The 24,003-nt window shown below is 40.7% G+C and overlaps 1 long non-coding RNA gene across 3 annotated transcripts; it reads left to right on the forward strand.

The window, feature by feature from the left end:
- The first annotated feature begins 340 nt into the window (after positions 1-340).
- Positions 341-2,811, forward strand: LOC113333743. 3 transcript variants are annotated; one of them, XR_003352298.1, is made up of 4 exons: positions 341-462; positions 977-1,223; positions 1,318-1,370; positions 1,479-2,811. It is a non-coding gene; the product is annotated as an uncharacterized LOC113333743 (long non-coding RNA). The 3 variants fall into 3 exon arrangements; XR_003352297.1 differs by having other exon boundaries at positions 409-537; XR_003352296.1 differs by having other exon boundaries at positions 387-1,223.
- Positions 2,812-24,003: the final 21,192 nt, after the last annotated feature.

Consider the following 24,003-nt stretch of genomic DNA (forward strand, 5'->3'; position numbering starts at 1 on the left):
TACATTGTACCTCCTTACGGGTGGAGCTATGGGGTTTAATTGTAGAAGCCCAATAATTTATATTTTGATTATTGACTAATCAAAGTTCGTTTTAGGGTGCTTATGTCCTTAACCTGTTAACTTTTTCGGATAGCCAACCATATGGTTGGGTTGTTAGTAACGTTTTTATCTGAATACTTAGTTTTGATTTTATATATCTCGTAATTAATGATGAGAGATTAGCTTAATAACATATTAAAATTGTACAAATCAGAGGATTTGGGCTTATTTTAAAATTTTGTTGAAAATGTGGCGCACACCTACTGTGACACCTGAGATCCATGTCATGATTTTGGTTAAATTTTTCTGTTAGGGATATGTTTGGATTGAGTTGTGATAAAACTCTTAAGATTATCCATTTGAAATATTCGGTACTTTGGCACTGATAGAAAGTATTCAGAGAGAAACCGACGACAGACTCAGGTGAAGAAGAAATTCCACTAAAAATATTGAAAAACTCCTACACAGATCTTTTATGAACCTAACTGACTGAAGGTGGTGAGTTTGGGTTCTGATTTTGTCGACTGTTAGAAGACTTGAGAGTAAATGAAAAGGATTTTCTTGTGTTCTTACTGATTAATGATTGAAGGGAGGATTTCAACCTTATTTCTTTTTGCTCCGATCATTTGAACGCATATAATATCATCTTCAATGATTCAATCACTCAATTGTTATCAATTTTGTTATCAAATTAAGTATGAAGAACCCAGGGTTTCTTTAGGATTTGATTTCAACTCTGCCTGGTACTGAAACATGATAGGATTAGAACTCGAAATAAAGATGTGAATAGTGAATTCTATGAATCTGTGGAACACCGAGAAACTTAGGGTTTCTTTTGAAGCCATTAATTTTTTTTATAATAATCTTACTAATGTAATTTGATTTGCCTTCTGCTCCTTACTGTGATTTTACTAATACTTCTTATTTATATTTGCAGTATAACATAAGAAACGCAGAGCACAAGTTCTAGAGCTACAGCATCACAGCAAAACATGTCCAGCTCTTCTTCAGTAACACCAAAGATGCACCTCACATTTGACTAAGGTTTGAAGCCCGTGAGAGATAGTGCTACTAGATTGTATACTAGAGCAGGAGAGATCATAAGAATTCATGTTCCGATTAACTTCACTGACTGGAGGCTCGTGCCTGATAATTTCAAAGATGATGTTTGGGAAGCTTTATTGGTATTTCTTTTATTCCTGGAATTGCTGACATTTGTATTTGAATTACTATTGATGTTATTGTACTTGGTGTTTATCAATAAAATTTGTATCTCAGGGGGATAGTTTGACTCACGATCAGAAGACGAACAACTTATGGTGATCTCCCAAGTTTGTCACTCTCTTCTTTCAATCTAAATTTCAACCTTTTTCTTAAGTTGTAGTTTAGACTCAAGGACACTGAATAAAATTGTTCTTTGCCAATCCGCAAATGTATAGGTGCTTGCAGCGGACATTAACATTGGGTACGAGGGGATCGTGCATATTCAGGTCAGGACATAGGACCCTACTGACTGCACAAAATTTTTGGTAACATGATAATGTAGTATATGGCATGGTTGACAGAAGAGCATGTGAACTTGTGTTTGGACTGAATTTCTACAAAGGTAATACAACGCTACATTTCATGGTCTCATTTTTACATGTTTAAATGAATAATTCTAGGGTTATTTAACGTATGGTACCCAATAAATGTCCAACACCTAGCTTTGGTACCCAAAATTTGAAATATTAAGCGTGGATACCTTGACCCGTGAGAGACTGTGAAGTCAAACGGTTGACTTAACCTTTCGGTAACTAAATAACTAAAATTAATAATAAACAATAATTATTTAACGAATTGTTTATGATCCGTTAGTATTTGACCCTACGAATTTAATCTTGCGGTTAGAAATCAACCAATCCAACGGCTCATGTGATAGTTTGTGTATATGCTTTCATGCGGTCACATCTTATCATCATTTTCTTCGTCTTCTTCCATGCCGACCAACCACCACAAACTCAATCCAATCCACTCGAGTTCCACCATCAATTATTCAGCAACAGAAACTAACTCAAACCCAATACTTCATTCTCCGCTTCTCATCAATCACTAAAGAAACCAAACTCAAATATTCTTTCAAACGAACATCATTAATGATATATCATCATTGCCATCTACAAGAACTTCATCAACTTAGCAGCCAACATCAATCAATGGAAATAACCATCATCAATATCTGTCGTATTTAATCTCTTCTAACCCATCACTAAAAAACCATACGAAACATGGTATGGTATCAGCAACAACGGACTTGGCAGTGGAGCTGATTGCTCAGGCATTTAAACAAACACCATGTATGTGTTTTAACTGGTGGTGAATGACAAAAACGGTGAAGTTGTTATTGATCTCTTGTTTAGTTTCTTCTCTGCATTCATGAATCCATACACAATACATAATTCATATTATTCGTACATGATTCTCAACCAAGTCCTAAACTATCAGCATACCCAATGAATTCATGGCAACTGTTCTTCTTCTTCCTTATGTTCTTGTTCAAGAGCACTGCCCAAATTCAACCCAAATGATCATTGCTTTTTATGTCAGTATAATCATACATCTTCCTTACTCTTATCATCGAAATGTCACAATCTCTAACAACAAGCAACAGAAACCCATCTTTCTCTACCAGGGGTTAGTCCACGAGTGAGTTGGAGGAAGTTTAATGTATTTTGAATCTTGGGAATTTTGAGGGAGTGGAAGAGAGTATAGGGAGTTTGAGAGAGTTTGGTGTATTGAGTGTAGGGAGTTTGAGAGACTCTCCCAAAATCTCTACTTTTTTGAGAGATTTGGAGTGAGGCAAAAATACACTATAAACTCACCAGAACTCCCAAAAAAAAAAACAACTCCCTATCATTCTAATTTTTACCACTAACAGGGAGTTTAAGAGTTTCTTTCAAACTCCCCCACGACTAACGGGGTTTTTTAGGGAGTTTGGGAGACTCTTCTAAACTCTCCCACGACTAACGGGGATTTTGAGAGACTCCCTCGAACTCCCTCACGACTAACGGGAAAAAACACAACTACACCCAACTCCTCCAACTCCCTTGAGGACTAACACCATGTACATCTCTGATACCAAATCAGAAATCTCCTTTTTAATGATCGTGATACCAAATCAGAAATCTCCCTTTTCCATATCAATTTGATATGATGTTATCAAGTATACCCTCGGTGAAGCCAAATATGCAAAATAAAGTTACACTGATAATGAAGCTATTAATTATAGAATCTTCTTTTCCAATTGTTTACGGTTCTGGGTTGTAATCCAATAAACTTGATTATATATATGAACTAAAAGAAAATCTATATTATAAGGTACAATGGTGTTTTTCCATTGGGCGGTTATCTATATTTGGGACACATAAAAGACTGTCTAGATTTAAGTTTTTCAATCTACATTTTTAGCATATAAAAAAGGGTTGAGATTGAGCCACAAATTTAAGATTTTCAATCTATATTTTTAGCATACAAAGAATGACCTAGAGTGTGACACATATTTAATAAGTTTTTTAATTTCCTCTCCACCCTCCCAATGTCATTTATTTAGGAGTTAAATTTCTCATTTAATGTGAAATCGTTTCTCTTATTCTAAATTAAATTCCCTTTTAACTTAATCCCTTTCATAATCAAAGTATGGATTTTGTTTCTTCGTTTGCAGTTAAAAGATATTCAAAAATGATTGTTCTCTATTCATTTTTACTCTTATATTAGGTTTCCTAATACCCATATCATTGAATCTTTTATTTTTTTTATGTTGTTCAAATTAACTTTGACTTCTTCGGCCAAAATCAATAAGATTTTCATGGAAAATAATTAACGAAGAAAACGCTGGTTCCATAGTTATTTCCCTTAGATTTCTTAAACATTTTTTTAACTGTGTTGCTACTTTTGCCGGAGAGTTTCAACCTCTTATTTGGACTAAGTCATGTACATGTTGGTATCTATGGATTGGGGATTCCTGATTATATATTTTTTTTTATATATTATATGAACCTTGAAATTACATCTTTTCATATTTATAATGTTTGGATGGTTTACAAATTGCGTATCTTAAATTTGAGATAACAAAAATGGTTATATACATGCAGTTGACATAAAACAAAATAGTTATTCTCTTTAGCAGATACTCTTAATTTCTTTATACATAATCAACCATCTTCCTAATATTTCTTTTCAATTCAATTTAAAGTAGATTGAACTTTTACATCTTTTAGTCGAATTGATGCTTGAAGAATCGAGATAGTGTCCACCTTCATGTCAGGTATCTGTTTTATCTCATTCTGAGTTTCCACGACTACTACGGTACGTTACTAAATCCATTGTTTTCCGTCCAATTTACATATCATGTAAATACACATACATATTGCTTTTGAAATTAGTACGAGATTGCATATTTTCATTTTACCAATACTTTTTAAATCTCCTCCTATTACGACAAAAAGGAAAGTTCTAGCACTACTGTTATTTGATTGGCACATCCTTGGTGTAAATTTAAATGATACCTGTACGAGGATTTGACATAAAACAAAATGGTTATTTTCTTTGGAAGATACTCTTAATTTCTTTATACATAATCAACCATCTTCCTAATATTTCTTTTCAATTCAATTTAAAGTAGATTGAACTTTTACATTTTTTAGTCGAATTGATGCTTGAATAATCGAGATAGTGTCCACCTTCATGTCAGGTATCTGTTTTGTCTCTCATTGTGAGTTTCCACGGCTACTACGGTACGTTACTAAATCCCATTTTTTTCCGTCCATATCATTGATTTTTTTTTTTATGTTGCCGAAATTATCTTTGACTTCTTCGGTCAAAATCAAGAAGATTTTCATGGAAAATAATTAACGAAGAAAACACCGGTTCCACAGTTATTTCCCTTTGAATTTTTAACTGTATTGTTACTTCTGCCAGAGAGTTTCAGCCTCTTATTTGGACTAAGTCATGTACATGTTGGTATCTATGGATTGGGGATTCCTGATTATTTATTCTTTTTATTTATATTATATGAACCTTGAAATTACATCTCTTCATATTTAGAATGTTTGGATGGCTAACAAAAAGAGTATTTGCTTATCTTAAATTCGAGATAACAAAAATGGTTATATATACGCAGTTGACATAAAACAAAATGGTTATTCTCATAGAAGATACTATTTCTTTATACATAATCAACGATCTTGCTAATACTTCTTTTCAATTCAATTTAAAGTAGATTTAACTTTTACATATTTTAGTCGAATTGATGCTTGAAGATTCGAGATAGTGTCCACCTTCATGTCAGGTATCTGTTTTGTCTCTCATTGTGAGTTTTCATGGCTACTACGGTACATTACTAATTCCATTGTTTTCCGTCCAATTTACATATCATGTAAATACACATACGTATTGTTTTTGAAATTAGTACGAGATTGCATATTTTCATTTTACCAATACTTTTTAAATCTCCTCCTATTACGATAAAAAGGAAAGTTCTAGCACTACTGTTATTTAATTCGCACATCCTTGGTATAAATTTAAATGATACCCGTATGAGGATTTGATTGACACATCCTTCGTGTAGGATTTTAAAATAGAATGATCAAAGATCACCCTTCATGTGTTAATTCACAATCTTTGGTTGAAATCTGATGGTATCAATCAGATTTTCACGTATCGCTTACAAAATTTATGATTAATGAAAGTTTATTAAAAATTTCCATACACCAAGAACATAAAAGAGCACCCAAAAATATCCTGGAAATGCATTATCTCCCTCCTAGGTTGATCGCCGACAGAATAGGAATTTAAAAAGGCTACCATAATTAGACCACGTTTTAGGTTTAACAGTTGTTCAGTACCAACAACATCTAGCATGCTGCAATAATTTTCTTCGAAGGTTACACTGATAAACCCGAATGGAAAAACTGATAGAACTATTCAAGCAATGACAAAGGGAGCCTAAAATCGAATGAAGGGAAAAGATGATCAACCAAGGGATTTCTTTACTGGGAGACACGAATGTAGTTGAGTTTTCTGGGTTAACGTATACGAATTGGCACTCTAACTGAATTAATAATAATATTGTTGGAGATTCATTTTAATTATAAGTAAGAATACTACAAAAATTACAGTAAATGGAAATAATTGAACTGCATTCACAGACATCATCGAATGATTACAATAGGTAGAGAAACGGTAAGTGATAATTTGCCAGTATAGCAATAGGACCATCACATTCTACAACTTCAGAAATAGAAAAATAATGGTGGAAAAAGGTTTCATTTCCAATCTGATTGCTAATAGATCGACCATTAGGTCCATCAGACTAACAACTAATGATATAAAGTAACATACATGATACAAATTCATAGTATTACGAAATCGTCATAATAACAATGTTTTATTACACATTGAACTCCTAAGGAGTATGATTTACAATAATATAACTAATCGAAAAAGTGAAGCAAATATTTCAAACCAAAGCCCATGCCTAGTATAATTAACATTGTAAGATCTATCATCAACATTATAACTGTAATGACCTGACCCTCCACCGATAGTGTCCCCCACTTAGCCACTGCGATAATCATGCAGTGTGCGGTTTTCAACTGGCATCTATGCGGTAATCCAACAACAACATCCCGAGAGGTCACCCATCCCTGGATTACTCCCGCCTGAGCACGCTTAACTCTAGATTTTTCTGCCAACTTTGGAGCCAATTATGTTGGAAATGCCTCGGTGTTGGGAAAGAAAAAGCCATTACCTATATTCCTATTGGCGAACCCTACCCGTCGAATCGGGGTATTACAATACCACCACCTTAAATTGGAACCGTCCTCAGCTGCGGAATATTTCAAGCCCAGATATCCGACGTTCCCTGTCCCTCATGAGATAAATATCTGGACCAATCCCATCCAGCTGTTGATGGTGGTTTTTAGCTTAGGGTCAAAATCGTAAAACTGTACATCTGACATGACGTCACTATGACCATTAGCGCATTTATTGAATCAATCGGCATGCCTACATAAGAATTACCGGAGTACCTTTTTTTTTACATGGGTCATGTTCCACGGAAGAACCCTTAACACTGACTGACATCATCTATGCCAAACCCTAATTCTCATGCTACCGCGCCAAGGCATGCCAACCATGACATCCGCACCACTGTGCCAATGGCATACCATACCAGCCACGTCTCCGCGCCAAGGCATGCCAACAATGCTAGCGACACCACTGTGTCAATGGCATACCATGCCATCCACGTCTCTGCACCAAGGAATGCCAGCCGCACCACTGTGCCAATGGCATACCATGCCAGCCACGTCTCGGCGCCAAGGCATGCCAACCATGACATCCGCACCACTGTGCCAATGTCATACCATGCCAGCCACCTTTCCGCGCCATACCATGCCGGCCTTCCTTATGCGGCTACCAAAACGAAGGCACGCGATGATCAACGACCATCCTTTCATCTTAGATGCAAATCTTAGCCGTCCAAGGTCGCCAACCAACTTATGGCAACCTTTGGCCCAACGCCAAAACCCTAATTTTGGCCACGCCAAACCGCGCCAAGGCATTCCGGCCATGCCACATGTGCCAATGGCATGTCAGTCACCTTGTCGCGCCATGCCATGCCAACCTTCCCCTTCACGGCTGCTAAAACGAAGGCGTGCAACAATCAACGACCACCATTCCATCTTAGATGCAAATCTTAGCCGTCCAAGGTCGCCAACCAATGCATGGTAACCTTTGGCCCAACACCAAAACCTTAAATTTGGCCACGCCAAACCGCACCAAGGCATGCCGGCCATGCCACATGTGCCATTGGCATGCCAACCACCTTGTCCCACCATACCATGCCGGCCTTCCCTATGCGGATACCAAAACGAAGGCGTGCAACATTCAACGACCACTTTTCATCTAAGATGCCGATCTTAGCCTTCCAAGGTTACTAGCTAACGCATGGCAACCTTTGGCCTTAGTTTGGTCGCGCCTAAACAAAGCCAAAACCCTAACTTTTGACCACGCCTAAACTAGACCATATTAAATCCATATTGATCATGCTTTCATGCCACTGGCTACCAAACGAAGGGTTACAATAATCAACGGCTACCTTTCCTCTTAAGCTGCAAAATCTCGACCGTCGAAGGTCACCACTGAGTCGGCAAGTCTCCCAAGCTCAACTTGCCAGACAACAACAACATGCTACATGAAAACGCTCGAGACATCAACACATGTCACAAACTGTGGGATTCTCATTGGGTATTGGTTTGGAGGTTACAGTGTGCGGCGTACACTACGCCCGTTATAAGATAGTGTCATAAGGACGAGGCGGTTAGTAAATACAGGGAGTAATGGTGAAACGCTTTCTTTTATGGAACATCAATTCCAGGTGTTATGGGTTACCACCTCCTCCCATTTACTCACCCGTTTTCCATTTCTTAATGAGACCAGAGTACGTTTCACTTCGACTGGTATAAATAGGCATTACCTATTTCCACCGAACAACAAGTTCAGGTCAGGAGGATACAACACTCATAAAATATTTGTTAGCTTTCCACCTGTTAGCTTCCCACTTTCTGATACAAGTCGTGAAACAACTACTCTTCCAGAATCAACTATTCTGGTCTCAAAACTCTCTTCGCTTCCCTCCCCAAGACTAACCCTTCTCCTTCACTTTGTGACCGAAGCAAGTATGGAACGGCCATTTCTTGGTTTAGGTCGGATTTGTAAATATTGATCTCTCGAATCTAAAGTACTCCCTTGCAGTACATTTTTTAGGGTTTAAACTCGTTTCTCACCCACACACCCGAAATTACCAAAATCAGCAGAAATGGTTTTCACGCTCAAACAATTGGCGACCACAGTGGGAGATCAATCTCTGGGTTCCAATACCAATTCAAGAATATGTTTCTATAACTCAGGAAGATGGTCGGTTTTAGGGCTGAATCCGTGTCCTCAAGTTTCACTCAAGCGAACGGTAATGTTCCCTCCCCCAACGCAACGTCCAACAACGCAATCGACGAAGGAATACCAAGGTTGACTGACTTGGCGCGGATTCAGGAGATCCACACCAAGAACATGGGTCTGATGAAAGATGCGATTAACATCATACTGGACTTCCTCATTAACTTAACGGCAGAGTTGAACGATTCACTTACCCCAGAAGCTCCGGGACTGGGGACTAACATCCCTAACGATCATTCCCAAGTCAACAACTTCACTACTAATCAGAAACCAGTAGGCCAGGAGGCGGCCTCACTGGTGGAAAATTTATGTGAACTCTTACATCTTTCAAAATATCAACGGATGGAGACGTTCACCGCCATCAATCGAATAGCGCTAAACGCTTCCTTGATTCCTTCACGCTTGGAAACATCAAGAACGCCAGAGATGTCCATCAACAATATCACATTTACCGACGACGACATGATGGCGGAGGAAGGGCATAACCGGTCCCTATACGTCATGGCCCGTATCAAGGACATGGAATTCAAAAGGGCTTTCATCGACACGGGAGCATCCTCCAACGTTGTTACCCCTAGGACGCTCAGAACGGCCAGGGTACGGCCGAACGAAGTCGTGCGACAGTACACTACAATGACCGATTTCGAAGGCAACCAAACCAGCACGTATGGGTACGTCAACCTGAATCTATCAGTAGGACCCGTCCAGTCAAAAGTAAGGTTCGAGATAATCGAAAAGGATCTAGATTACCACATGATACTGGGAATACCATGGTTCCACGATAACAGAATCATTCCTCCGAGTATCACCAGTGCTTGAAAACCATGTTAAACGGAGAAGTCGTTCGCATGGCTGCATCATTACCTCCCTATGCGCCGATCTGTGGCATGGAGATTTTTGAACCAAGAAAGGGCCCGCAGGCCACAACCAACAACGCTCACCACACTCCACTGCCAAACTGGACGTCCATTGAAGAAAGCGATGGTCTTGCACCGCTTCACGAAAAAACCCGGTCTCACATCCCCCCTTCGAAAGAAAGACACGCCAGCCTCCACCCGCCAAACCGGAGTTCGGCTTGCACCCATAACAAGCGAGGATGGGATTTTATCATGGGTCATGATGAAATAGGGAAAACCGTATATCAGCGCCGTTGTTAGCAATTAACAGGAGATACTACCACACAGTCTCTCCGCTCAATGAAACACAAACGTAGTAACGAGCCGCAGGAGGAAGCACCTGATGCACCACGACAACTACAAGACGGGACCAACTCTACCATGGACGAGCTTGAGGTTGTTAATGTCAGGAGTGAAGAATCTCCACGACCCATCTCGATCAGCTCGACTCTGTGCGCGGACGAACGCGTAAAGCTGGTAGACCTTCTCAAGGAATATCAAGACGTATTCGCATGGACATATGAGGAAATGCCTGGCTTGGACGAGAAGCTGGTCACTCATAATTTACACGTGATACCCGGATCCAAACCGGTCAAGCATGCCCCGAGACAATTCCGGCACGATGTGGAAGAACATACTAAGAAAGAGATTCAAAAGCTACTAGCGGCTGGTTTCATCAAACGGATTCACCACCCTACTTGGTTGTCCAACGTAGTTCCGGTAAAAAGGAAGAATGGCCGGATCAGGTGATGTGTCGATTTTAGAGATTTGAACAAATGTTGCCCTAAAGATGACTTTCCGCCTTACAACATTGACATGCTAGTAGACGCCACCAGTGGACATGTTATGTTCTCTTTCATGGATGGATACAACGGCTACAACCAAATAAAGATGTACGAACACGATGCGAGTAAGACGGCTTTTCGAAATCCTCTTGGAAACTTTTACTACACTGTGATGCCCTTCGGTTTGAAAAACGCTGACGCCACATACCAACGCGCCATGAACACTATTTTTCACGACATGATGCACAAGCAAGTCGAAGATTATGTAGATGACATAGTGGTCAAGTCAAAAACTCGGGCAGCCTATGCAGGAATTCTGCGGCAGGTGTTTGAAAGATGTCATGAGTACAAACTGAAGATGAATCTATTGAAGTGTGCTTTTGGTGTCTCTTCGGGCAAGTTCCTAGGTTTCCAGGTGACTGCCGAGGGAATTAAAGTTGACCCAGTCAAAACACAAGCCATCCTCACGATGCCACCACCGTGAACCGTGAAAGAACTCCAGAGTTTCACGGGTAAAATAAACTAAATTCGCCGCTTCATACCAGGATTGACTCAACTTGTTGCTTCGTTTTCCCCCTTACTGAGAAAGGAGAAAGCTTCGTTTGGACCATGCTACAACAGGAAGCGTTCCGGAAGATTCAGCAAACATTAACTTCCCCAGCCATCAAGAAATCTCCCATACAAGCAAGACCTCTACACCTCTACACTGCTTTTAGTGACACTACTGTCGGAGCTATCATCGCTCAAGAAGATGACGAAGGGATTGAGCATCCCATCTACTACTTCAGTTGAACTGCAAGAGATGCCGAACTCAAAATCCCAAAGAAGAAAAGGCATGCATAGCTTTGATCCACTCCATCCAGAAATTCAGGCATTACCTACTTTCCAATAAAGTGTTGCTGATATCTAATTCTGATCCTGTGAAGTTCCTCTTCTTAAAACCGTCCCTGATAGGAAGACCGGCCAAATGGCTCCTCCAAATGTCAGAGTTAGATATAAAAATGCGCTTCCACGAGAGCCATCAAAGGGAAAGCAATTGCGGATATTTGCTGGCGGCGTTCCCGGGAGAGAATACCATGGCATTACACGAGGACCTCCCTGGAGACTTTCCGGAAATCTCTTTCATCCAAGAAGAAACATGGATACTATTATTCGACGGCTCCGCTACTCCTAAAAACGGTACTGGAGGAGCAGGCGTGGTTCTAGTATCCCTAGCCGGTGAAGTATTCTCGCACTTCTTCAAGCTAGACTTCCCATGCACCAACAATTCAACAGAATATGAAGACTTTCTCATCGGACTGTCCTTAACTAAACGAGCTGGAGCCACATGTCTGGAAATAAAAGGGGATTCTAAATTACTTGTCAACCAGGTGATGGAGTATACGCACTGAAGGAAGTAACTTTGGCCCCATACAGAGCCGAAGCACAAAAACTGCTAAACTACTTCGCCGACGCGACCATAACGCATATTAGGCGCAGCGGTAGCCAACACACTGATTGCCTAGCCACGCTAGCATCAAAACTACAATTTCAAGGTTTTGAGGAAACCCTGACAGTGAAGAGACGAACCGTGGCTTCAACATGGATTTCACAACCCGAAGAAGATGAAGCTGGCGACTGGAGAATACCAATTATCCAAGAGCTAAACAACTCGCTTTTCCAGGGAAAGGTCAGTCTCGAAACCTTAAAAAATTTCTTCATGCTCCGGGGGGTGCTATATCATCGAAATCCAGACGGTTCCTTGTCAAGATGTCTTGGAGAGGGAGAAGCACAACAACAACTCAACTGCGTCCATGATGAAATCTGCGGGAAAACATTAGTGGTAACACTATAACGATGTTTGCAACGCCTTGGCTATTACTGGTCATAATGGAGGCTCAATCCCGGTTACTTCAAAAAACCTGTTCCAACTGTCAAGCGTCGCCGCATCAATTAGAAGTTTTCAATATTGGTCACGCTGGGGACTGGCAGGAACCATACATCAATTATCTTCGCGATGGCATACTCACCACCAATAAGAAGGATGCAGCCAAGATAAAACAAAGGTCTGAGAGATTCGTATTCCACGAAGGAATCTTATATCGTAAAAGCTTTGGAGGAAGTTTGTTACGATGTTTGAACGAATCAGAAATCCCGATCATGCTTAAAGAAATACACGAAGGCGAACATCAAGGAAAACGGAAATTATTTCTTCAGATACACGAGAAATACTACTGGCCAACCATGGAGGATGATGCAGCTGTTTTCGTCTAGAGATGCAAAAAATGCCAAATTCACGGAAACCTTATCCATGTACCGTCGACTCCCCTGCATTCAATAAGCAGTCCGTGTCCCTTTTAAAGCTGGGGACTCGACATAATTTGAAAGATCAATCCACCGTCCTCAAAGCATCACGAGTACATAATAACAGTAACCGAATATTTCACCAAATGGGTCGAAGCCATACCTTTACGAGGGATGAATGGAACTACAATTGCGGCATTCATTAAGGAGTATATTATCTGCCGATTTGGCGTGCCTAAACACATCATCACCGACAACGGAACTCCTTTCGCAAACAAGCAAGTACGGGAGCTACTCGAAGAATACGGAATTAAGAAAGCCTTCTCCATCGTGTACTACCCCCAAGGGAACGGGCAGGCTGAAAGCACCAACAAAACTCTGGTCCGAATCCTCAGTCGGACAGTGCATGATAATCTTCGGACATGGCATGAGCAATATTCAATGGCACTCTGGGCGTACCGGACATCACCAAGAAGTTCCACCGACGCATCTCCCTACTCCCTCGTTTACGGCGCAGACGCCATCCTCCCAGCAGAATTTAAAATCCCGTCGGCTAGGATTTCCGAAGCAAGCAGAGTTTGATGGAATGAAGCCGAAGCATTAAGTGCCAGAGTCGAAGAATTGGACACTGTAGATTCCAGAAGATCCAAGGCGGAAGAACATGCACGAGCATACAGAAATAGGGTTTCCAGAGCATATAACAAAACCGTGAAGCCTCGGGTTTTTCAAGTGGGAGATTTGGTACTAAAGACTGCCAAACACATTCAGCAAGACGCGTCTGCACCAAAATTCTCCACAAAGTGGGAAGGGGCATTATATAGTCACGAATGCGTACAAGAGTGGGTACGACAAGGTCATTAAAGAAGACGGGGGAAAACTGGAGGCAAACATCAACGGAAATTGGCTTAAGGCATACAACGCCTGACCGCCACCTCGCGCCCCGCCATATCACAAACACGGATAGCCAGGCATCTCTTCTCTTTTCTTCCACATCTCAAATATTAAGTTTCTTTTCCTTTGTTTGATTGAAGCAAATCAATAATATTCTCTTATTCTTTCAAAAAAAAAAAACGATACAAAAAAAAAGAAAGGTGCAAAACATGCTTAAAAGCCAGAAAGAAACCAAACATCTCGCAACTACATAACTTAGAAAAGCCCATCCAACAGATTGTAATCCCTCGAAAGCATCATCTTTAGTCGGCTTTGATACCTTTCAGTACTACTCTTTAAGTTCCGGATTGACTCTGCCACCTTCTGTGACTCCATGGTCAGAGCTTTCTCCTCTTCCAGAATGTCTTTCGTAGCAGGGACTACGCCAGCAAGAATGCCGGCTCTGTCGACTTTCACAATATCAAGACGGTGCCGTAACCAACTAACGTTGAACTTCAGAGATTCACAGGTAGACACCAAGTTTTCCCACTTTTGAATAGTTGAGCCCGCGACAGCACGGATAGACATACTTTCCATTTCGGCGACCATCGGCAAGAGACAATTCACTATAGAAACTAAAGCAGACGAACAATACTGCACCACACTCCTGGTGGAGATATGGCCATATATCCTCCATATCTTTGTGTAAAGAGTCACGAATTCTTCTCGCACCAGAAACCCACCGACGTTCCGGTAGTTAGAGGAAAGACAACTCATGCGGGTTTTGAATGACAAACCTGCATTGGGATATTCATGACAAGAAATTCCTAAGTCGGCGTTCTCCAGATCTGCAGCGGTTGGTAGGAGCGGGATCGAAAGAAAAGGAATAACCAAATCATCCTCATCAATGATGGTGACGCATGCTCCGATAGGATATCTCCACACAGAAGAGAACTTTTGTCATTCATCGGCAAACAATGAAACACCTGTTGATCAATAAAAACATACCGGTATAATTTTCTTGACTCGAATGACCCAGAAGAGGAAATTGTTGCAAGAGTCAGGCCTCACGCGTTTGACTGAAGAATCTAGCTGGCTCGAGGATAATTCAGTTCTGATCGACATGATAAAGAGAGACGGACTCAATAAGAGGAAATCTTTGTTGTAAAATGGGGAAGACGATGCAACTTCACCGGCATAAATACTGTGGAAACCCTAAAGGAAGAAAGAGAAACATAGACTGAGTAAATGGAACGTGATTACATCACGGCCGGGAAATCAGCCTCAAATGAAACCCCTCATCAAAACCCTAATGAAAGCCAAACGAGACAGGAGGGCGTGATACTTTGGCATTTGAATGAGGAAAGGACTTCATATTTGAGCCAAGTAAGGAAAAGAAACAATCGGGCCCGCAAAGACAAATCACCACCATGCCAAGCCGTCCGCGCATGCCTTGCCTTGCCAGAACCGCGCCATGCCTTTGCCCCACCACGCCGAGCCGTCCGCCATGCTTGCCTCGCCAGGACCGCGCCGTTCCTTGGCCCCACCACGCCAAGCCGTCCATGCATGCTTTTCCTCACCGAACCGCGTCATGTCTTGCACCACCGTGCCGCGCCATGACTCGCCAAGCCAACACAAACAACTCGCCAAGCCAGCGTCATGATGTTCCCTAACCCAGCCAAGGTGATGCATGGCTAGACTAAGCCGACGATCTTCATCTCACCACTTCACGGTCTACACCACAAATAGAATCTATGCAAGGCCGCCAAACAAGAGGATCATAAACTCTCCTTACCTCTCGAAAAAGGTTAGTCGGACCTTCCTGACCATCTTTTCACGACCTGTCATTTCGATTTTTGTCCTCGCCTGTCACCATCTTATGCTTACCTCGTAAGAATGCTCCTGTTCCGAGCTAAGTAGGGAACTTAATATTGATGCTGGTTTTTAGCTTACGGTCAAAATCGTAAAACTGTACATCTGACATGACGTCATTATGATCATTAGTGCATTTATTGAATCAATCAGCATGCCTACGTAAGAACTACCGGGGTACCTTTTTTTTACATGGTTCATGTTCCACGGCAGAACCCTTAACACTGACTGACATCATCTATGCCAAATCCTAATTTTCATGCAACTGCGTCAAGGCATGCCAACCATGCCAGCCGCACCTTTGTGCCAATGGCAGACCATGCCAGCCACGTCTCCGTGCCAAAGCATGCCAACCATGCCAGCTGCACCACTGTGCCAATGGCATACCATGCCAGCCATATCTCCGCGCCAAGGCATGCCAACCATGCCATCCGCACCACTGTTCCAATGGCATACCATACCAGCCACGTCTCTGCGCCAAGGCATGCCAGCCGCACCACTGTGCCAATGGCACACCATGCCATCCACGTCTCCGCGTAAAGGCATGCCAACCATGCCAGGCGCACCACTGTGCCAATGGCATACCATGCCAGCCACATCTCCGCGCCAAGGCATGCAAACTATGCCAGCCGCACTACTGCGCCAATGACATTCCATGCCAGCCGTAACTCCGCGCCAAGGCATACCAACCATGCCAGCCTTACCACTGCGCCAATGGCATGCCATGCCAACCGCACCTCCGCGCCAAAGCATTCCATGCCACATGTGCCAATGGCATGCCAACCACCTTGTCGCGCTATACCATGCCTGCCTTCCCTATGCGGCAACCAAAACGAAGGCGTGCGATGATCAACGACTACCATTCCATCTTAGATGCAAATCTTAGCCGTCCAAGGTCGCCAAACAACGCATGGTAACATTTATCCCAAAATCCTAGTTTTGACCACGTCAAACCGCGCCAAGGCATGCCATGCCACATGTGTCAATGGCATGCCAACCACCTTGTCGCTCCATACCATGCCGACCTTCCCTATGCGGATACCAAAACGAAGGTGTGCGATGATCAACGGCCACCCTTCCATCTTAGATGCAAATCTTAGCCGTCCAAGGTCACCAAACAACGCATGGGAACCTTTTTCCCAAAACCCTAGTTTTGGCCACGTCAAACTGCGCCAAGGCAGGCCATGCCACATGTCCCAATGGCATGCCAACCACCTTTCCGCGCCATACCATGCCGGCCTTCCCTATGCGGCTACCAAAACGAAGGCATGCGATGATCAACGACCACCCTTCCATCTTAGATGCAAATCTTAGCCATCCAAGGTCGCCATACAAAGTATGGTAACCTTTGGACCAAAAACCTAGTTATGGCCACGCCAAACCGCGCCAAGGCATGCCATGCCACATATGCCAATGGCATGCCAACCACCTTGCCGCGCCATACCATGCCGGCCTTCCCTATGCGGCTACCAACACGAAGGCGTGCGATGATCAAAGGCACCCTTCCATCTTAGATGCAAATCTTAGCCGTCCAAGGTCACCAACCAATACATGGAAACCTTTGGCCCAACGCCAAAACCCTAATTTTGGCCACGCCAAACCGCGCCAAGGCATGCCGTCCATGCCACATTGCCAATAACATGCCATCCACCTTGCCGCGCCATACCATGCCAGGCTTCCCCTTCACGGCTACTAAAACGAAGGCGTACAATAATCAACGGACACCCTTTCATATTAGATGCAAATCTTAGCCGTCCAAGGTCGCCAACCAACGTGGTAACCTTTGGCCCAACGCCAAAACCCTAATTTTGGCCATGCCAAACCGCACCAAGGCATGTCGGCCATGCCACGTGTGCCAATGTCATTCCAGCCACCTTGCCGCGTCATACCATGTCGTCCTTTCCTATGCGGCTACCAAAACGAAGGCCCGTAACATTAAACGTCCACTTTTCATCTAAGATGCAGATCTTAGCCGTCCAAGGTTACCATCTAACGCATGGCAACCTTTGGCCCTAGTTTGGTCGCGCCTAAAAAAATCCTAAACCCTAACTTTTGGCGCGCCTAAACTAGGCCATATTAAAGCCATAATGATCATGCTTTCATGCCACTGGCTACCAAACAAAGGGTTACAATAATTAACGGCTACCTTTCCTCTTAAGATGCAAAATCTCGACCGTCGAAGGTCACCACCGAGTCGACAAGTATCTCAAGCTCAACTTGCAAGACAACAACAACATGCTACATGTTTTCCACGAAAACGCTCGAGACATCAACACATGTCACAAACTGGGGGATGCTCATTGGGTATTGGTTTGGAGGTTTACAGCGTGCGGAGTACACTACGCCCGTTATAAGATAGTGTCATAAGAATGAGGCGGTTAGTAAATTCATGGAGTAATGGTGAAACGCTTTCTTTTATGAAACATCAATTCCAGGCGTTACCGGATACCACCTCCTCCCATTTACTCACCCGTTTCCCATTTATTAATGATACCAGAGTACGTTTCACTTCTACTGGTATAAATAGGCATTACCTATTTCCACCGAACAACAAGTTCAGGTCAGGAGGATACAACACTCGGAAAATATTTGCTATCTTTCCACCTGTTATCTTCCCACTTTCTGATACAAGTCGTGAAACAACTACTCTTCCAGAATCAACTATTCTGGTTTCAACACTCTCTTTGCTTCCCTCCCCAAGAACCCTTATCCTTCACTTTGTGATCGAAGCAAGTCTGGAACGGCCATTTCTTGGTTTAGGCCAGATTTTTACAGATTGATCTCTCGAATCTAAAGTACTCCCTTGCAGTACATTTTTTAGGATTTAAACTCGTTTCTCACCCACACACCCGAAATTACCAAAATCAGCAGAAATCGTTTTCACCCTCAAACACCAGCATACCTTCCGACCCTCGGAAGGTAACCCGTCATCGGTTCTAATACCATTTGTAATGACACGACCCTTTAGCGATATTGTCCCCACTTAGCCCCTGAGGTTATCCGGTAGTGTGGGATCTTCTCCAGGTATTACAACGGTAATCCAACAACTTCTCGGGAGGTTACACATCCCTGGATTACACCCTTCCGAGCATGCTTAACTTTAGATTTTCTGCCAACTTAGGAGCCAATTATGATTGAAAGGCCTCGATGTTAGGAAAGGTAAAACCATTACCTATATTCCAATCGACGAACCCTACCTGCCGAACCGTGGTATTAGAATACCACCGCCTTAAATTGGAGCCGTCCTCAGCTCCGGAATATATTCAAGGACAAATCTCCGACGTTCCCTGCCACTCATGAGACCAGTACCTAACACAAATCGTCCATCTTATTCTCTCATCCTCGAAAGGTGACCTGTCGTCGGCTTTGATACCATTTGTAATTACCTGACACTCCATCGATAATGTGCCCACTTAACCGCTGCAGTTATCTAGCAGTATGGGGGTTTTCAACGGGCATCTCTACGATAACCCAACAACAACTTTCTGAAAAGTCACCCATCCCTAGATTGTTCTTGTCCGAGCACATTTAACTGCAGATTTTTTTTTTGCCAACTATGGAGCCAATTGTGCTAAAAAGGCTTCGGTGTTAGGAAAGGACAAACCATTACCTATATTCCTATCGGCGAACCCTACCTGAAGAATCAGGGTATTACAATAACTTGTATCGGTGATTTATATATCCCTTACATGCACTGTATCCTTCGTAAATCTTAAGAACATATTGAACGAATTAATATGAACATATTAAACGAATTAATAATACTTTTATAGTAATTGTCTAACTCCTAGATATGAAAAATACGGGGAGAGGGTCTTAAATCCCATCCCCACCTTATCCCCGCATCACTAAATTCGGGGATTCGACATACTTTATTTGTTCCTCATTTGTGCGAATAAAACCCTACTTAATAAGGGTGGGTAATCATAAGGATGACTTGGGTGGGAAAATTGCCATCCCTAACAGATGCAGAAGAGTAAACCCTAATTTTCAACTAATAATACAACATGGTCAAACCCATACCAATATTATCTCCTATAATCACTCTCCTTTAACATTTCAACAATTAAAGAATATTCATGTTTCCAAACCAGCAAATCAGGAAACTACACAAAATTATTTAAATCTTGATTCAAAGGAGATTTATTCTCTGAACCAATCAATCAATAACTAAAAATATAATCTTGGAACTGTCCTGGATTAGGGAACGAGACAGCAATTCAAGCATTAAAATCGTTCCCGCATAGTTGCAATCCTTCCAAAAAAATTTTAGTCTAAAACAACATTGAATGAAGTCAACAACATAAGGATTTGTGACTCTCTAAAGTTCGACCACTTCAACTATGTTGTTACTAATGGAAGAAGTGGTGGTCTTGTAATTCTCTGGCAAGACAATGTAGATTTATTGTTGATTTCTGAATCCAAAATCTAATCCATTGTACTATTGAATCTAAGTTAGTGATACCTAAGAGGAAGTTACTCTGTGTCTATGGACCCCTTGCTCATCTCCAAAGAAATGGATTCTGGAGACAAATGAATAATATTATTGCTACTATAAAAGCTTCATGGTGTGTGATTGGAGATTTAAATGTTTCCATACACTGACATGAAAAACATGATGATTTTACAAATACGGATATAAGCTGCAATCAGTTCAAAAATACGATCAGAGAAAGATATGTTATAAATATAGGATATGTAGGTCCTGTATTTACCGGGTCTAACAATGCCATTCAAAACACCCCAATCTTCAAGGAAAAATTTCATGAAACATCTAAATAGACATTACACAGATTCTTTTTCAGATGCTTCAATGTGTACCATGAAAAAATCTTGTCATTTCTTCTGGTAGACACAACCCTGGAAGTCCCAACATGAGGACTTGCAGGGGCTGTGCTTAATCCACCATAGGTCCCACATGAAGTTTTGTGTACCAGGACAACTTACGGAACCTTCTCTCGATGCATCCGAATTATCGTTCTTTTTAAGTTCGAATATCTGATCTAGTTCCAATTTTAACCAAACTAAGTTAATTTTTTTTAATGCAATGGCCTTATTTCAAATGGTGGTAAGGCCATTGTATTAAACTGTAATACATGAAAAAAAAATCAGGTTTATAACTTGTATCTTATGGCACATATGGAAATTAAGATGCTTTATTGTCTTTGATAAACTGCAGTTCATGCCGACAGAATTCTTTCAACACTTAAAATAGTACATTAGTGATTAGGGATTATCCCTAACTGCAACCATGAACATGCAGTTTCCTGGTCAATCTAACTGTGTACTGCAGAATGGAATACTCCTATAGAGCATGACATTAAAATAAAGTTTTGATGTTTCTTTTATCAATGAGAACTTGCTAATAGGTATCAGACTAATCATTAGAAATGTTGCAGGAAAATTTGAAGGTGCAAAAGGGGAGATTTTAAAAGAAGTGGATGAGGAACAAGGAGAAGCATTAGATGTATTGAGAGCAACCACATGGGCTAAGGATAAAGGAGTTACCAGTCTACATTTAGAATGGGATCATAAAAATGTAGTGAATGCCATAAATGTCAATTTAAGTGTAATTAACTGGACATAAAATAGTGTTACCCAGGAATGTCAGTTTCTGTTAAAAAACGTTGATTCTTGGTACTTTTGTCAAAAGGTCTGCAAATTCTGTAGTCGGTACTTTGGCTAAGAATGCTAGAGTAGTGGTAACAGTTTATGGATTCAGGAACTACGAAATTTCATCTGGAGGATCTGGTAAAGGATAACCCTTTGTAAGGTTTTACACTTCAATCATATCTCTCTTATCTTAAAAAAAATGGTGGTAGTCAAAGGAAAAAAAATGAAAAATTACTAACTAAATTTCTGAAAAATAAACTTATTGATTCATTAAATTACCTGGCATTTTTAGGGGCGATTTTTTTATACCCACCTAGGGACAAAGGATAAGGGGTGTCTACATATGGTTAAAGTACTAAGCTAGCCTTACTAGTTCAATTTACGGTTCTACCCTTTAAACTTTTTTATTTTATTTTATCAAAATATTTCATAATAAAAAAGAAAAGATACAAGGTGACAATTACAAGAAACTGGACGGGAGCTGAGCAACAAGATGCGCTCCAACCACTCTCTGAATGACCACTCCTAATCTATGAAGAAGAAATCTCCAACTTTGACATTCACATCATGACTCGCCATGTAATTTCGCATCCTTTTTTTAGAAAATCCATAGTATCACTACCAAGATCCCCTAAGGTAGTGAAAACAAGGACCCCAAAACGTAATCCTTATGCAATGTATTTTTCCAAATATTTACTACATTTCCGAGTTACAACATTGCAAATAGCTTGACTAGGAACAAAAGTGCGTACCCAGTAACATCCAAACACATGTACCGACCATTATCCCGGTTATAAACCAAAATATTTGCGGGCCTCAATGTCTGTCCATTATTGGAAAGGAGACCCAAGTCAACTTCTTTCGTAGCTGGCACGCTTGCACGATAGCACATGTTCACAAAAGTGTCGCGTACAAGATCATATATGAACTTAAGGTCAACTTCATGAGAACAATGTAGGGCATGGTCGCCAAAAATATCCATCTCCCTATTACAGCTGGGGCATATCCTCCCATCTTCAAAAAAGTGGAATCCCAAGCCTATATCTAAGCACCGAACAAAACTTCCTAGGCCCAATTTTCTGATTAAGCCCTTCTATGGGAATAGCCAACAAATTATCTTGCGCGTGTTTGGTTTAGCTTTATTTATTCTTTTTCAATTTTTTTGTATATAATTTTTTTTTGAATATTTTTTCAAATTTTTTTTGTATAACTACCGATTGTAAAAGTAGAGAAATTCGAAATCTGAGAAGTTTGGGAAAATTTATTTTTGGGGATGCTTCCATAATCAGTAGATATATAACTTGACGAAACTACCGATTATGAAAGAAAAAAATAAAACTTATTAGGGCTTATTGTACATTCGGTAGTAATTAAGATGTGAAAAATACTATAACCCCCCTACTATATGGGTCTAATATATAGAAGCCCCACAAAATGGATCCTTCACTGTCAACTCCATACTTTTAGTTTTTGATATTTCTAGGCCCAGAACTTTTAATTTTGGGAAAGGTTTTGAAATTTCCCGGATTGCTGACGTCATCAACTTTTTTAATAAATCAAAAAATACCAAACTAACCTCCACTATTTATAGTAGTTTTATATAGTAACAGAAACAGAAAATCAAATCAATTATTTTTTAGCTCTCTCTTCTCTCTGCTCTCGTTAATTTTTTCTTCAGAAACAAAATTGGAATTTTTTCTTCACATGAATCGTTGCGTTGAAGAACAAGAATTCATTAGTTTGCCGTGTTGAAGATGAGCGGAAGAACAACAATTCGTTAACTTTTTCTCAATTTGTTGATGTTATTTACTGGTTTTCAGATCTGACGAGAGTGAGAAGATGCATTGAAGAACAACAAAGAGGTTTGTACAATTTATCTTTTATGTTTGTATCAAATAGGTTTGCTTAACTAGTGTTTCTGATCATTTTTTTTGATTTCGATCTTCTACTGATTCTCGTAATTTTTTGTTTGTTTGGATTTTGTTGAGTCTGGGAAGAGGAAGAAGACAGGTTGGAATAGAGAAATCAACACAGGTGTGTTTTCGATTTAGTTATGAATTCTATTGTTTTTGATTTTTATGATTTGGATATTTCTTATTTCATTTTTTTATTTTTTGATTTGGTTGATATTGGACATGATTTGGTTGATACTTACAATAGTATTTTGTTGATACTGAGAAGAGGAAGAGAAATAACATTGTTTCAGAAGAAAGAAAACAACAAATCTAGGTACGAGTTTTATTTTTGTTTGATTTCAAAACTTTTTTGATTTTTTTTTTATCATTTGTTGTTCTTGCATGTCCGATCTGAGAATTTATTGTGAATTTTTTGTTGATATTGAGAGGAGTATGAAGAAACAATTTTATTTCAGAAGAACAACTTCAAATTGATGTAGACATGTTTTTTTTTGTTACAGTATGTGTAGCTTGAGGTTACACATATATACCCTGTTGTATTTTTAGCATGTGTAAAGAGGATGAAGATACAATTTTGTTTCAAAAGAACAACAATTTTGTATCAGAAGGAAAACAATTGATGTAGATATGTTGTTTTTTGTCACAACATGTGTAACTTGAGGTTACACATATATATCATGTTGTATTTTTAGCGTGTGTAACTTGAAGTTACACATATATATCCTGTTGCATGTGTAT

This window comes from Papaver somniferum, unplaced genomic scaffold (genome assembly GCF_003573695.1).
Source record: "Papaver somniferum cultivar HN1 unplaced genomic scaffold, ASM357369v1 unplaced-scaffold_133, whole genome shotgun sequence".
In the NCBI taxonomy this organism is placed as follows: Eukaryota; Viridiplantae; Streptophyta; class Magnoliopsida; order Ranunculales; family Papaveraceae; genus Papaver; species Papaver somniferum.